The sequence below is a fragment of the Pectinophora gossypiella genome, chromosome 16, assembly GCF_024362695.1.
Source record: "Pectinophora gossypiella chromosome 16, ilPecGoss1.1, whole genome shotgun sequence".
Lineage (NCBI taxonomy): Eukaryota > Metazoa > Arthropoda > Insecta > Lepidoptera > Gelechiidae > Pectinophora > Pectinophora gossypiella.
In genome coordinates, this window is record NC_065419.1 from 14,305,631 (window position 1) to 14,323,646 (window position 18,016).

At 37.8% G+C, this 18,016-nt stretch overlaps 1 protein-coding gene across 1 annotated transcript in view; it reads left to right on the forward strand.

Annotated features, from left to right (window-relative positions):
• Window positions 1-18,016, forward strand: part of LOC126373789 (macoilin) — a 170,388-nt gene that overhangs the window by 101,837 nt on the left and 50,535 nt on the right. The gene's annotated exons all lie outside the window — the stretch shown is intronic.

Consider the following 18,016-nt stretch of genomic DNA (forward strand, 5'->3'; position numbering starts at 1 on the left):
TACGGATAGTTACTGCAGCCCTCTGTCAGGTTCCAGGTTAAAGTCCCATGACTGAGTTGCCCCTTTCTTCCTGCATTGTCGTACCAATGTCTCCTATAAGTCTCAAATCTCTCTCTCTTTATTTAAGAGCTGCACTCTTGTCGGTGGAGTAATCGCCTCCATTTTCATTACTCCATAGATAGGGCGTGTAGAATGGTGGTTGCCCCAATCGCCTTCCGTTCCGCGGTACACCGACCAATTTCTCAATCGGTGATGTTCTAGCTAGAGCCTTATCAGAATTCATTTCCTCGGCCTCCAACCAGTACTGATACCGCTGCTGCCCGGCATCAGGGGTGCGCTTTTGGAGTTGCGGCGCCTACTCGCTACGTCACAAGATCGTCATAGAACCTAAGTAGCATTTTATAGGTTTTTTAAGTCTCAAATAAGTCACGTAAATAGAAAATATTTTGTAAAGATACTCAGTTGAATACTAGCTTCGAAACGCCATAAGATCGCCTCCCTCGACGGTATTTCCTCAACTTTTTACGTCCCACTTTTTTATCCCCACAGCTTTTATTTTACTGGCGTCTTATTTAAATCCATAATTTAAATGCAGATGAGTTCTCCGATGAAATACCCTGTATTTGGATAATACCCACTAATCGCATTAAGAGGGAAGCTTAGATAAATATAAGAACATGGGTACCTCTGTAACTTCTTAGGGTTTTGGAAAGTTTTATATTTCTTTTTGACTTATTTTAGATTTTAGATTTCAAGAGGTAACGACGCGGCGGACGAGTTAGCTAGAAGGGGATCGTAGGCAACGGCCATCGGTCCGGAGCCGATATTGCCGATCCCATTCGGACAGGTTCGTTCACTGCTACGGACGAACCTGTCCGAATGTGATCGGCAATATCAGCAAACTATGGACCACCGAAAAGGAATGCAGGCAGGCTAAGATGGCACTACCCAACATTGATAGCCGTCTCTCCAAGAGACTTCTGAAATTAAAGAGGTCTCAACTAAGACAGGTAACAGCTGTTATTACCGGTCACGGTGCCTTCAACAAACATCAGGTGAAAAAAATTGTACATTAATATATAAGTAACTTAGGGTCTTCAGCGGGGCGCGAACGTTTCATTACAATAGGCTACTTGACAATCTAGTCAAATGAGATACTTTTTACGAAACGTCAAAACGAAAGTTTTCTTTGGTATTTGTACGGAAATATGGTCCTGTGACGTTATCAATAAAAGCGGCCAATCGTACTCATTGTTACTTAATAATTCATAAATAAAATTCGAAAATAATTCGAAAAGTAGAATGAGATATTAGACTGGCTTCTATTTCTAGATTAGCATTTTATAATTTATCTTTGACCTAGTCAAATACCTTATTAAATTGACAGCACTAGTCATATGGGTTGCATAACAGTGAGATGGCTATTTAAATCGTTCGGGTTATTCATTCACGGTGTGTGTATGTGGAAATACAATCCTGTGACGTCATCAATGAAAGCGGTCAAACGTCGTGCTCATTGTTACATCATTCAAAATGAGATTGATTTTTCATTTCTAGATTAGTATTTTGTAATTTATCATATATTTATTTATTTATAAGAAAGGTACACCAACAGCTTATAAAATAAAACATTAAATAAAATAACTTTACATAATTCCTCTAGTTATTAATAACTTGTAATGTATACCCTCATTGGTTTTTAAAAGATGTGTTGCTGTTGCAGTCTCTTGTCATTTCTTCTCCTCAGCCATAACACCTTGCGAAATGACGTAAATTCAAAAATGTTACATTGACCTTCAACAAGTTTATCCATGATAATTACGTTGAATAAATGATTCTGATTCTAACATTTTACAATACAATAAGGTGTCTCATGTTGGCAATTTCAAAAAAGGAACATCACGTCACTTTTTAAGAGAAAAACGTTTTGGCGGGTGTTCCGTCTGGGAAGAAATAAACAAGTGAAGACGATTATTGTCGAGAGAAGCGAAAACTGAAAGACTAGTTGCTGTATGCTTTTGTATAATATTTCTTATTATAATTTGACAGCCTCCGTGGTCTAGTGGTTTAGAGCGTTAGGCTACGTTCAGATGACAAGCGCTCAACGCGCGATCAACGCGCGTAAAATTTTTGTATAGTGTTTACATGACACGCGCTTGTCAGGCGTCGAACGCGCGTTGCCGCGACCGTCATGGTATTCAGTACAGTTCTTACATTTGTTGAAGATGGACGTTGAAACAGTTTTAACAGTGATTCTATACCGACGGCTGAAACGACGCGACAGAAGACGCAGATATTGGGTCCACCCAATTTCACATAATAATTTCTTCTTTTCTGCATTGTCATCTCCTTCACAAAATATGATGACGAGTTCTTCCCAAGCCTGTCTCTTAAGGTTCCTTTTTGAATAATCGCTTTTTGTCATGTCCCAAATCGCAGGACGTTTCTCTATTTCATCTATAAATAATTCCGTATTAAAAACTTCGGTTTCCATTTCGGACGATTTTTGGACGGACTGATACTGAAGAACCCTAAAATACGTCTATCCGCGTCGAAAGCGCGCGCTCAAGTGAACGGAAATATAGAAAACCAATGATCTCAAGGCGCGCGTTGATGCGCGTTGACAACAGTCGAGCGCTAGCGCAGCGTTCAACGCGCGCTGTATTAAAACGCGCGTTAGCATGTGTACAGCCTGAATAAAATGTATGTAGTTGTAAACGCGCGTTATCAAAACGCGCGTTGAGCGCTTGTCATCTGAACGTAGCCTTAGGCTCACGATCTGGAGGACCGGGTTCGATTCCCGATGGGGACATTGTCGAAATCACTTTGTGAGACTGTCCTTTGTTTGGTAAGGACTTTTCAGGCTTGAATCACCTGATTGTCCGAAAAAGTAAGATGATTCCGTGCTTCGGAGGGCACGTTAAGCCGTTGGTCCCGGCTATTAGCCGTAAAAACACCTCCACCAACCCGCATTGGAGCAGCGTGGTGGAGTATGCTCCATACCCCCTCCGGTTGATTGAGGGGAGGCCTGTGCCCAGCAGTGGGACGTAAATAGGCTGTTTATGTATGTATGTAATAATATTTGGTTTCCGTAATAAGAGTGATATTTGTGGTCCTTAACATTTACTGATTAAAACTGGGTATGTTACCAATATTTACGTTTTATTGTAGAGTTTGCTAACACTCATAAACCCATCGACAGGGTTTGTTAGTGAAATACTTATAAGTAGGTACATATTTATTATAACAGGGTGTAAATACAGAGTCCTTAATGAAGCCAGAATACAGAGCCTTCATTATCGCAAATTATCTCTGTTACCTCGCGAACGATCACAGCAACCACCCTCATTTTGTAATGATTTCCATAATTTGGTTATGCAAGGTGTTTTAAAGGTACTTTTTTATATTTTTACAAAAAACGAATTCGAATAAGTACTTTATTTTTGTTTTAATGACGACTTATTTATGAATAAAAAAAAAATATGTACTTAACTATGACGTCACAGGTTGTTATTTCATTGAAATTCCAAAGTGATTTCGTGTTTTGACGTTTAGTAGTGTGTTAGTGAAAATATACGTAAGATAAATTATGGAATGTTATGTTTTTTTTTAACATGCCTTAACGCTTAACAATATAGCATATCAAAGAATCACGCCTGTATCCCCGTAGGGCTAGGCAGAGTACTTATTTCATGAAATGGTCGAACACATCATGAATTGATCAATTCTAAGATCTGGCCACGACATATACACCCTCTCCTTGCCAAACCGCTTGGGTACATGATTTAGCAGCATGTTGCCACATATAGGTATGGTTTATAAAGGGGTTTCGTAAATACAGTTAATTAAAACCCGAAGTTCGTGCTAATTAACAGAGGCTGCGGTTAATTACTGCTCATTAAAAATTACTTTAATTTGCACTGTATTCTATGGTAATTTGTGAATTAGGTAGTAGTGTGTCCGCCATTTTATATTTCTGGGTCTAAAATTGAAACATTGGCCCGATTCCTCCAGATACCTGATAACTTTAAGTTACACCTGTCTTTCTTATCCGCCGAAAAGGAAAGGGACGGATGATTGATGACTTATTGTGGATTTGCCGCAGATGGCATTAACTTCTTGGCCGGACAAAGGTTTATTACCCAAGCCGGGATTCGAACCCGTGAGACTACGATGTAAGTCACGCTTTCTTCGAACAGAGCTATCACAGATTCTATTCTTGTTTAATATTATTAAGAGCCTGTCCAGATGAGGCGTTTTACGCGCATTGTCATACCACAGAGTACTTGACATCGTAAGGATACAGACGCCCATCTCCAAGCATGTAGGAATCTATAAAGCAATCAAAGGACAATGACCGTAATTGTATGAGACCCGTCCCTCCCTTCAAACAGATACTTTACATAAATGTAAGTAGTCATTAGAGTCTATAAAAAGACTACCAATTAGTTTTATCTTCAAAATCCATGGGGTTAAAAATAGCAACTCTAATCTGTTGGTTGAAAACTTGAAACAATGATATATACCAGGAGGTACCCAAAATCACATTTAAATACCCGAATTCCGGCTACACCGATTTTCGAGAAAGTCGCCATATAAGAAAAATATCGACTTGCTAAGACGCTTCGAATGAGATATGTCTGGAATCTGTTGGTGGAGGGGGACGTTTTGAGTCATAGGTCTTACTCTGTGGTATGAAAACGCGACTAAATCGCGCCTTCTAAACAAGGTCTAAGTATATTACGCAGTTTCTAGTTCCTACACCTTCCGGTGCTCACCACAAACATACGAGTCGAGTTTATGTATATAAATGTCACCCCTTGGTGAATTCACTGAGGAGACGTCTCGGTCAGAATTTAATTAGGCGGCCCATATGGCCATAAAGGAACATTCTCGCAGTCTGTAACTACATATAATCACATTTGTGTCCCTTGTCCCGGTTTCAAGATATACAGACGATGGAAATGTCTCGTTTGTCGCCTTTACGAGTGTGGGGAAGCTTTATGTGGGTGGAAACAGGAAAATTATATTTAGTGTGTGGACTGTCGTTGTTTTTAGAAGCCGTGGTAACTCAATTGGATAAACTCTTGACTCTCACTGTGATGTTTCTGGTTCGAATTCTAAGCCTTCTTCTTCTTCTTATCGTGTGGGTGAGAATACCAACCTCATCAACCCTGGTGTCAGGGTTATTTTTGAGCCGCCAAAGGCCCCTGACATACTTACATCAGTAAGTAGTAACCGGGACCAACGGCTTAACGTGCCTTCCGAAGCACGGATCATCTTACTTTCGGACAATCAGGTGATCAGCCTGTAATGTCCTAACCAAATTAGGGATCACAAAGTGTTTTTTGTGATTTGTCCCTACCGGGATTCGAACCCGGGACCTCCGGATCGTGAGCCCAATGCTCAACCACTGGACCACGGAGGCCGTTGAATTCTAAACCAATGGTCTCGGTCTTACTTTCGTCATAGAATATGGAATAATACTACGTATAAAACGGCAACTCTCCTCTTCCCATCAGCGGCCGAGCTAGGTTTACCCCATTCCCCTCGGTCTTACTTTAGTCTTCAATCGTATGGCACACGCAGACACGGTTGCGCGTGTACGATAACGTCAATGTGTAGTGTCTGTGTAAAACGAGGTGTTTTGTATGAAGTGTGCGCGTATGCCTAAAGTGATCCGTTCAATTCAACTTTTTTTTTGACGTGACTTATTGTAGATTTGCCGCAGATGGCATTAACTACTTGGCCGGACAAAATACAATTCAACCTAATCTGTTTACAAAATAGTGTTGCCCGATAATCGACTGCATATCGATCAATAATCGATTATTTTCTAAGTCCCCAAATAATCTAAATATCGATATACCTGTCGATTATATCTAACAATTATTATAATCTATTATAAACGAAGAATTTCGATAGTATCGATACTAGCGATAGACATAATGGATGTTAAGATTATTAAGGGGTTTTGGCGGGAAGAAGAGAGGAATGGCGGTTACTCCACCGACAAGAGCGCAGCTCTTAAATAGAGAGAGAGAATCGATTAACCGATTATGGCAACACTATTACAAAAGGTGTCGCTCTTCCATTCACTCTCCCTCTCTCTACATCCGAGATTTTTTCGGCCATTCGATACCCTATTCAGTTTAACAGATCGCGAGCCCATAAATATCGGCGTGGACACAACCAATTTTATCTGAGACGGTCACCCACTTGTCTTGCGAATGGTTGTCCTGAAATACTGCCGAGCTGGCTTTGACCAAGAGTTATGTGGTTATATTAAGACTTTGTGGTTATATTAATTCGTCTTCTGCGGGGCAACATGCGCAACGCAACGCATGACTTATTTGGATTCACGTATTAGCACAAATGTAATGTAACCTAACCTAACCTAACCTAACCAAACTATGTGATGTGTCCCTACCGATTCAAACCCGGAGCCTCCGGATCGTGAGACCTACGCTCCACTTGACCATAGAGGCCGTTGCCTTTCGTTATTTTCCATTATAAATGAATACAAAGTTATAGAATTTCATGTGTGAAAATATGATTGGCCACCTCATACGCCACGATTCGTTTATAAAGAATATCGTAGAAGGAAAAATTGAAGGAAAGAGAAGAACAAATAAAAGAGAAGGTGCAGTTTGTGTCGTATCAGGAGGTAAAGGATTTGGCGGGAAGAAGAGAGGAATGGCGATTACTCCACCGACAAGAGCGCAGCTCTTCAACAAAGAGAGAGATGATAACCATACTTCAAACGGTTAAAAACCCTGCCTATACGCTCCAGCTGCTTGTGAACCTTTGCATTAAAAACAGGTACCAACCTCGCGTAAGTGGGAACAAAAAAAATGTTGTTCTTATTTAGCATTTTTAATGGCGGCAATGATGGCGTCAGTCAGTGTTCTGTGCTTCAGTCATCAGCAATTTTTTAGAGAAATTCCTAAGTAATCATTAATATTTTTGACTTTTTGCATAAAGTAAGAATACAAAATCGTTTCATGCGGAAAGCCACGGGAGCTCCGTGGTTCCTTCGCAATGAAAATCTGCACATTGACCTAGGTCTGCCAACCATTGCCCAATGGCTCAAATTAGCTTCCAAACGTTTTTTCGATTCTGCTCCGCACCACCCAAATCCCCTGGTAGTTGCGGCTTCCGAGTACATTGCGCTTAGGGACGGTTCTGAAAAGTATCGGCGTCCGAAGGACGTAATATACGATCCCGACGACCCGATCACTCTAGCCATAGAGGCAGCCAATCAGCTCGCGACACCTAACACTTTAGGTCCCCGATACCGACCCCGCCGGCGTGGTCGACGATTTCCCTCATTCAGCGCTTATCGCTATCGACCCACTAGGGTCGATTAATTCTTTCAAATATTTTTCCTCTCAGACGACGCCCTGAGCCGAGGTTCGCGCCCAACTGGGCACCCTCAGGCCTGTTGTCTTAAACGTTGTACCGGGTGAGAGCCTTCAGCGCTCCCCATTTGTCCGGCCAAGTAGTTAATGCCATCTGCGGCAAATCTACAATAAGTCACGTCAAAAAAAAAAGCATAAAATAAGGAATAATACTTACTACGTATAGAACGGCAACTCTCCGCTCCCCACTAGCGCCTGAGCAAGGTTTACCTCACCCCACCTCGAACATAGTTTAGTCTTGAATCGTATGGTGTCAGACGTCACACACACAGCTGCGCGTGTTGATAATGTCAATGTGTAGTGTCTGTGTAAAACGAGGTTGTTTGTATGAAGTGTCCGGTGTGTTTTTGGTATTGCTTGGTGTGCTAAATGAAGTTCCAAAACCAAGTACCTATGGAGGTTCCATCTCTTAAAACGTAGTGATTTATTTATATTCTCTTTGACTGGTACTAGAATTACGACTGAATAGAACTCTCAGTTTAAAACGAATTTTAAACTTAGAATACAATGCTGAAATGAACTCCACTAAAGCGGAGTTAATTTCAAAAAGAATTCAGGAGCTTAAAGTTTAGCCAATAGCTAGTTTATGAAGTTGCTTTGAAAACAGCAAGCGAGTAGTATTAAAGTGCAGTAGGGCTGCGCTGTGTTCCACTTCCGAGGGTTGCGGCAACCAAGTTTGACCGTACACTGTTTATGAAACGCCTTAAGCCTGGTTGCACAGTACAAATATAAATAAGAAACAAATAAACATAAGTAAGTATACAAGAAAGATTACATTACAAGTTATCAAACGTTTGTATTTGAATTTTATTCATATGGGAAATATAGTAATAATGACATGTGTTTATTTTTCTGAAAAGCCTTAAACATACATACATACATAAACACACGTCTTTTCCCACCGGGGTAAGCAGAGACTATAAAATTCCATTTGCAAAAAAAAAAGCCAAAAGCGTAATTAAGACGTTATATTATAACAGGTAAGTACTTATATAAATACTTTACTTTACTTTATATACATTTACAAACTGTGACATGCTTAATGAGTCAGCTGGTATCCTTAAATATTTATAACTAAAGATACCAGCTACCATCCACAAGATACAAAATGCCAAAAAAGTATGGGTACTGTCAATATTGTTGGTGTCCAAATGGGTCCAACGGTTAAGCATTAGGCTCATGATTCGGAGGTCCTGGGTTCGAATCCGTGTAGACATATCACAAAAAACACTTTGTGATCCCTAATTTAAAAGAAAGATTAGCCGCGCGGAAAGCACATTCAGCCGTCGGCTCCGGTAATTAAGTGTTTAATACTTTAAGCCAAGTAAAAAAGCTCAAAAGTAACTCCAGGGTTACCGGTTAGTAACACCAGGATTGATGAGATCGGTCATCTCACAACCTATACGAGAAACAAACTATGGCTCACCTTTTGTGCTGCCATAAGTGCCCTAACACCTGCATTATTAAAGACCTTTACGAAGCCACTGACTATGCCGTAAGCGTGGCTAATTATTGTTCAGCAAAAAAGTATCGATCGCCATCGACTCGTAAAGAAGAAGACCTATACGAGAGAAGATAGATTTTAAACGTATTTTTTGAATGTTCAGTGAAGATAAGCATCTGAATGCAGGCTTTGTTTTGTTCTTACTTCCCAGTCCAGCAGAGGAAGAAGAATGAAAAATCTTATAAGTATTGCATAACATAATATAAGCGCACAACTTTTAACTCAATGGAATAGTCAGAGGTACATCTATCGCAAGATGAACTAAGTGCCCACACCTCACCGAGCTATCTATTAGACCAGTGTGATAGACGGTGCGAGCCGTCTATAAAATGGTCGAGCCAACTGTATTAGTCAGAAATCAGAATCATTTATTCAACGTAATTGTCATGGATAAACTTGTTAAAGGTCAATGTAACATTTTTGAATTTACGTCATTTCGCAAGGAGTTATGGCTGAGGAGAAGAAATGACAAGAAATTGCAACAGCAACACATCTTTTGAGAACCAATGAGGGTACACATTACAAATTATTTAATAACTAGAGGAACATTCAATACCAGACATTTTTATCATTTAGATAGTCATTAATCTTATAATAAGCTTTTTTACATAAAGTAAGCTTCACATGAGCTTTAAATTTATTTTCTTAGTGAAAACTGCACTTAAGATAAAATTAAATTAAGAACTCATTACTGCAAGTCCCGTACTTACCGGGGTTGGAACCGGCGCTCCCCGTTGAAAAGCAAGCCAGTATACCACAGGACCACAGTGCCTCTATCCTATTATAGAAAATGAAAATGGGAATAAAGAAGTGGGTTTTATTCCTAATCATTGAATTTAGATCACAAATTCCACTGAACCACGACTGCATTTTCATTAACTTTGTACAGACGTTTGGCTTCTCGCGATAAAATAAGGTGTTGTTGTTAGTATGTAATGTATAGCAGACCTTAATTAAACAGCTTAGAACAGCAAACAGCTTCATAAGTCTTCGTTTATCGTGTTAAAGTGCTGGTAAGACGCGAAGTGCGCGAACCCAGTTTAATATGGGAAATACCTGCCGATTTTATTCTGTATTATTCTACACTAGAACCTCAACGGAACTTTGTCTGAGTACAATTTTGACTCCATTCTCTTCTTAGACCTTTTTGTTGAGAACCACTGAATGTATGAGGTTTTTACTGTTACGATTTGCATTTCTTCAAGAAAATTTATCAGAAATCAAAATGATTTATTCAATGTAATTATCATAGATAAACTTGTTGAAGGTGAATTTAACATTTTTAATCTACGTCATTTCGCAAGGTTATGGCTGAGGAGAAGAAATGACAAGAAATTGCTACAGAAATACATCTTTTAAATCAATGTAGGTATACATGACAAGTTATTAAATAACTAGAGGAACACATTTAATACCACACAATTTTATTATTTAGACCAGGTAATGATTAATCTCATAATAAGCTTTTTTATATAAAGTAGTATTGTAATACTGAATTATTATCTAAATGAAGTCGAATTAATTGGAAGCGGAGTAAGCATTTCATTTTACGTCATAAAAATTGCAATGAATTTTGAAATATTTTAATCCCTTTAGTCCGAAATATCAGTATCAATTATTCAATTATTCAAACCCACTCCATTTGATATTAACTCAGAATCATGGAATAAATCATCCCCCGCAGTATTCGTTACGATGTCACTAACACACTGTATACCAATCGATAATAAAATTAAATCATTTTCGTATTATTCAAATAATCAATTATTTATTGCAAACAAACAGAACATACAAATGTCTAAGTATATGTATAAGATACAAAATTTATATCGTCACTGGAAAGGCAATATTACGTAAGCGCCAAAAGGCCATTTCGAGAACAAGCCGTTTAAAGTTTTTTTTTTTCGTTTTTTTTATCATAACTTTTTACCAAATTATCCAATTTATATATATTATTATGTCGTTTGTACTGTAGTCACCTTCAGTAAAAATGGGCGGCCTTCTTGTTCTGAAGCATTTTCTTTCAGACAACCACTACCAGTATTTATCAAAACTTACAAGTCTACACGTTCACAAGCTACAAGTAACTCAGAAGTACGTGTAAATTACGTTTATCAAAAAAAGTAGAGGGATTGTAAAACATACTTGTGAAATAAATATCGACACTTGTAACTTGTAATTTACATGGTGTAGTTTTGATAAACACATTCTTGTAAAAAGGAAATTTTTTACAAAAAAAAGGCTTGTAAGTTTTGATAAACAGGGCACAGGAATTAGCCATAAATAGCTACTTGGTTGCGAGACGGTGTAACAACAGCGGATATAGACTATAGTTTATATTTATACAAATACATTATACATAAACCACCAACCTCTAACTAAATTATTAATTTTTGTGTCCAAATAAAACTGCACCATAAAACCCACCTCACACTTCGTGCAACCGGTCCCTAGTTAAATGTTAAAGCCGAAGTTGCGGCCGCGATAGTTGTTAAAACAGCAATTGGGATGCAAATGCGTCGGATCTGTGTTTTACAATTGTTTGCTACAAACCCCGGTTAAAGCAGCTCTTAAACAATGAATGTGCAATTTGCCCGTTCTGTCGTAAAAGTGAGTTAGCAGTTTTAATACTGAAGTCGATGTAGTTTTTGTTCAAATAGTTTTTTGTTGGAAAATCGTTCGCACTATTGGATACTTTTAATGTCAAAAACTGGGTGGTTAAAAAGGCCGCAACGAAGCAATTCATTTCTTCTCTCGTTTGGGTTGTTAGATGAATTACCAACCCCATCGACCCTGGTGTCAGGGTTATTATTGAGCCTCCATAGGCCCCTGACATCACTCATGTAACGACTACGTACTTACATCAGTAAGTAGTAACCGGGACCAACGGTTTAACGTGCCTTCCGAAGCACGGATCTTACTTTTGGACAATCAGGTGATCAGCCTGTAATGTCCTAACCAAACTAGGGATCATAAAGATTTAATAATAATAACAATAAAATAAAGGAGATCATCGGCTCTCCATACTTTGGCCGGCCCAAATATGAAAGTGCCGGCCAGAGAAAAAAAATGTATCGAACCTTTCAAGTAGATTGCTCTGAACATTTTTTACTATGACACCAAACGTGTATGACCATTAGTTTGACTTTAATTGGATTATAAAAATCTCGATTTTTCATACATTTTGTAAAAAAAAATATTATGTCCGTTGGGAAAAAGAATTATACAGGTGTATTACAAAGAACCGTTAGAACATTTATTAGTATGGCGCCAAACTTCTATGACCATTATTTTGATATTTATTGGACTTTCCGTTTTGGTTAATATGTTAAAATGCCGGCCATCGAAAAAAATACGTCAAATCTGTCTAATAGTTGCTTCTCAATATTTTTTAATATGACACCAAACATCTATGACCATTATTTTGACTTTTATTGGAATTTAAGTTTTAGTTCAAATGTGAAAAGTGCCGTCCAGCAAAAATACCATGTTGAGAGTATCGAGTAGATGTCTGTTAACATTTTTTTATATAGCGCCAAACGTGCATGACCATTAGTTTGCCTTTTATTGTATTTTAAAAATCTTGATTTCTTATTTATTTTGTTTAAAATAAAGTGCTTTGGGCAAAAATTGCGGTACGGCGGATTACAAAGGACCTTAAGAACATTTAATAATCTGGCGCGAAACATTTTTGACCATTATTATGACTTTTATTCATGGGAAAATGTCAAATAAGTCAAATCTTTTGGTAAACGATTTGAAACGTATTTTTTTACTATATTACCAAATATCGACTTTGGCGTTTATTGGACTTTTAAAAAAAATATATTTTTTTATATACATTTTAACAATGACAACAAGCAGAGCTTTCCCAATGACTAGTTTACAGTCAGATAAATACTTTGTCTTTTTGTTTTGTGTGTTGTTAGGTGAACTTCTATATTAATACTATCTGATTTTAGATAAGACGGTGGCTGTAGTTTTTGCATTCGACTCAACGTTACGGCCTAAGTTTAGGTTGAATTATGGTATTGATTCATCTTGACTGTAGATGGTTACCACCCTCCAAAGATAAGCTTGCCATCTAGTGACGAAAATCGTGTTTTGACATGACGTCTGAAGTAGCTGTTAGGGAAGACAGGAGTCGGGCAGTTGTACTTTGCATGTATGCCGATCACAATGTTCTGGTGCTACTCGGCCGATATAGCATAGTACCTCACTTTTCTTAAAAAAAAAATAAGCTTCTAAAGCGTGTATCACCATCAGGTGAGATAGTGGTCAAACAAAAACCTATTTTTGATTTATAAAAATGTGTCTAAAGACGACCACGATATTACGCCTTTACCTGCATTATCGCCAGACAAAACTTTTTTCGCTAAAGTGTAGGTATGTATGAAAACTCCAGATTTTTGAGACATCTAATTGAGTTCAAAATAGTGGTCATAGACGTTTAATGTCATAATAATAAACATTCTGACGATCCTTTAAATAACGCGCCTGTCATATTTTATTTTGAAACAAAATAAATCAAAAATCGAGGTTTTAAAAATCCAACAACAGCCAAACTAATGGTCATACACGATTATTGTCATAGTGAATAATGTTTACAGGTATCTTTTCGATAGTTTTGACATGTTTTTTTTGCTGACCGGCACTTTTCACATAGAAACTAAAACGTAAAGTCCAATAAAAGCCAAAATAATGGTCATAGACGTTTGGTGCCATAGTAATAAATGGTCAAATGGATAAGTTTTAACGGGATATACCAATATTGTTTCTTGGCCGGCACTTCACATTTTCACAAAAATGTATGAAAAATACAGTTCTTTTAATTCGAATAAAACCGAAGATATTGACCCTACAGCTTTGGTGCCATAGTAATAAATACTCAAACGGATAAGATCTAACGGAATATAGCAAAATTATTTTTTGGCCGGCACTTTGACTTCTGGGCCGAAATCCGATGATCTCCTTTATTGCCAGTAACAATTTACATTTACATTAGATTCGATTTTTGTGATTTGTCCCCACCGGGATTTGAACTCGGGATCTCCGGATCGTGAGCACAACGCTCAACCACTGGACCACGGAGGCCGTTGAATTCTAAACCAATGGTCTCGAATATGGAATTATACTACGTATAAAACGGCAACTCTCCGCTCCCCACCAGCGGCCGAGCTGGGTTTACCTCACCCCCTCGATCTTACTTTAGTCTTCAATCGTATGGCACACACTGACACATAGTTGCGCGTGTACGATAACGTCAATGTGTAGTGTCTGTGTAAAACGAGGTGTTTTCCCTCGGAGGCCGTGAAGCAATTCATGTAAACAAACAATTTGACATTTCCGCTAAAAGTAAGTGTGCAATGCCACAAGAAATGTCAAAAAGCAATATTGCTTTTTTGGCTTCGATTTCGACGAACATTCTTTTTGCTTTTTTGTAATTGTTTTGTGAAAATTTTAAGTGATGTTATTGTCTTGTTTTTGTTATAATAATCAATTTCTATTCTAATCTAATAGAGAGATAATGAATGGCTTTATGGAACACTTTTCAGTCCCCACCACAAAAGGTTTCTCGTAAAGCAAATCTTTATGGTCATGTTATAGATTATACTAGTACAGTCATGAGCAATATCATGTAACCACTTTGGAACCCTGTCGCACTATTATATTTGACATTTAATGAGACTGACGGTTTAATTTGTTAAAATAGTTAATGTGACATGGTTTCAAAGTGTATACATATTAGTACTCGTGATCGTACACCAACGTGTAGATCGGTAGGGCTCTAAATTAGGTTCTCTTCTCCTATCGTGTGGGTTGTGAGGTAATACCCTTTATACGGGACACCATCCACTACACATGGGTAAGCCGACATGACGTCACATTTTAATTTAGGTATAAGTTTCTGTGTTCGTTTTCCATGTTTCTATATAGAAAATATTTCGTGTGTGCGTTGACTTTTGATGTGATGTCATTATAATGTATATATATGTAATCCGTGTTTCTCTCTCTCTACGTATTTAAAAGCTGCGCTCTTGTCGGTGGAGTAACCGCCATTCCTCTCTTCTTCCCGCCAAAACCTTCACCTCCCGATACGACACGACCTGCACCTTCTCTTTTATTTGTTTCATAAATGTTATCCTAGGTCTACCCCTTCCTCTCTTCCCTTCAATTTTTCCTTCTATGTTTGTTATAAATAAATCGTGTCGTATCAGGTGGCCAATCATATTTCCTCTCCGATTCTCTATAGTCTTCAATATGGTTCTCTTTTCTTCAACTCTTTCCAGCACTTTTTCATTTCACACAATTTCAGTCCAGCTTATACCCTCCTTCAATCCGTGTCTGTGGTGTCCTAAATAATAAATGTTTATTTCTTTCTTTCTTTCTAATACTATACAATTAAGTGAAATTGTCGAATATTAAAGCAAACTTTTTAAAAACGAATTACGTAATTACAAAAATACTTAAAAGTTACAGAACCGTCGGGCGTCGCAGTCTAATATTAATTAGATTACGTTAATTTAAATTAGAACCTTCACCAACAAAGTTTTAAGTAATATCTGTTAAAAACTCGACCGAACTGTATTGTCGCCAGTAGGAGACTCAAAATGATTCATTAGGAAAGTAATTAGAAGCGAAAATCGTCTGTCCCCTTTTAATTTGGGCCCTAAAGTCCCCAAAAGACAATGGGGATATAAACAATTTTTCTCGTAATAAGAATTTTCACTGTTTTTAATTTTCTCTGATTACTTTCATCCTGTTCTGTGTTTTTTGTTGTGTTTCCTGTTCTTCTTAACAACAACACGGGAAACGGGATAATGCTAAAGAGATGATGATGATGATGATGGTAAGTTGAACAACACATAAGATAGCATCACGCCTGTATCCCTGAAGGGGTAGGCGGAGGTGTATGGTACAGTCATGAGCAATATAATGTACCCACTTTAGGACTCTGTCGCACTAACATATTTGACATTTAGTGAGAATTACAGTTCAATTTGTCAAAAAAGTTAATGTGACATGGTACCAAAGTGTATACATATTAATGCTCGTGACCGTACACCCTCTCCTTGCGGTTATGTTATATCCCATTTATTAGGAACCCATTGCCATTAATCGGGTAATCCTGGAATCAACGTGATTTCAATCATCTATGATCCAAACATGAATTTAAACTTGAATTCAGAGGTTTAGAGCCCGAGTCAGGTTTCGAACCCGTGACACTGGAATGTATATAAGTTTTTTTTTTGACGTGACTTATTGTAGATTTGCCGCAGATGGCATTAACTACTTGGCCGGACAAATGGGGAGCGCTGAAGGCTCTCACCCGGTACAACGTTTAAGACAACAGGCCTGAGGGTGCCCAGTTGGGCGTGAACCTCGGCTCAGGGCGTCGTCTGAGAGGAAAAATATTTGAAAGAATTAATCGACCCTAGTGGGCTCATATAGTTTGACCTATTATTCTTGACTACGACCCTAAAGCCCTTACAATGGTGCTGATTCCTACAGACGCCATCTAATTTTACTTTAAGTTATACCTGTCATTTTCTCATGCGTTGAAAAAGAAAGGGACGGGTAATCGACAGGCATAAAACTCATGAATTACACGTCAGTTATTCTATATAATATAATATATTTTATATAAGACATCAAAGAATGAAAGAAAGAAACATTTATTACTTCCGGATACCACAGACTCAGACAGACAGGTATATTACATTCAACACAGGACAGAAACCACACGGAAATCAGTACACAGAAAAAATAGAAAAAAAAAAACAAAACAAAAAGAAAACCAAAATCAAAAATCATTACCAAAGAAAAACAAATCAAAATCATAAAAATAATAATTAATAAAAGTAAGTATCCTAAATGCAACGCACTGACGCTTCAGTCCTGTCGTCTTAAATTTTGTACCGGGTGAGAACCTTCAGCCTGCTCTTTGCGGCAAATCTACAATTAATACGTCAAAAAAGCCAATCCCAGTAAATACTTCAGCCGCCAGATTTCGTATATACTTAAGTACTTACTTACATTTTAAACGTAATTCCATTTCAGCCTAGCCACTAATCGCCGCATGAAAGAAAGTAGCAAGTAGCACGTAATTGTTCTGGCACAAAGAAACTCGGCCGAAGCCTCGCTATACATTAATATAAGTACATTTTTACTCGGCTAATTCGCAACTTCGGTGTAAAATATTATATTATGAACTCGTTTAGACTGGCGCCCGGAGGAAATTTGAGACGGAACGAATTTAATGGATTTCGATCGAGAGTAGAGTTGTTTTTGCTTACTTTCTTAGTGTTCTTGCAGAGAGAAACAAAGTATTTTAATACATACATAAATTCACGCCTTTTTCTTTTCTTTTTGCTCTTGGTATTTTTTTTTGATTGATCATGATAACATTATATCCGTATTACATTTTGTTTTACTTGTATATCCTAAACAGCTAAGACGCGGGAAAAAACTTCTGCCTTTGCAATTGGTCAGGCGCATTTCCCGAAAAATATGCTATATCTTCTTACGTAATATCTGTATGAATATACAATACGATTAAATAAATGAATTATTGTAGATTTGCCGCAGATGGCATTAACTACTTGGCCGGACAAATGGGGAGCGTTGAGGGCTCTCACCCGGAAATCGGTATAACAACATTATTCCATTTTGAAATATGATTCTTAAGAATCGGTATGCCAGCACACTTAGCTAATTAAATTACTGTTTACTTAGGAGGGTCGTTCTTCTTTTTTATCGACAATAAAAAGACATTTTCTCGATTTATCGGATTTAACATCTTTAAAATTATAACGGCAATAAATATTTTAAAACATCATATAAAGATGTGTCTGTAGAGGACTATTTAGTGGTTCTCTTTATCTTGGTAACATACTTTTCTTTGCAGGCGCATTCCAAAAAATATTGTGACAGAGTGGCCCTTTTCATCGGAGACAGCATTTCAATTTACCACTCTGTCACATAATTTTGTGAAAAACGATCAAGCTACGTTAATAACTAATTGAGGAACCGATTAGTATTTTGCTTGTATTTTGAGTATAATAAGATAACTATATTTTTGGACAATCAA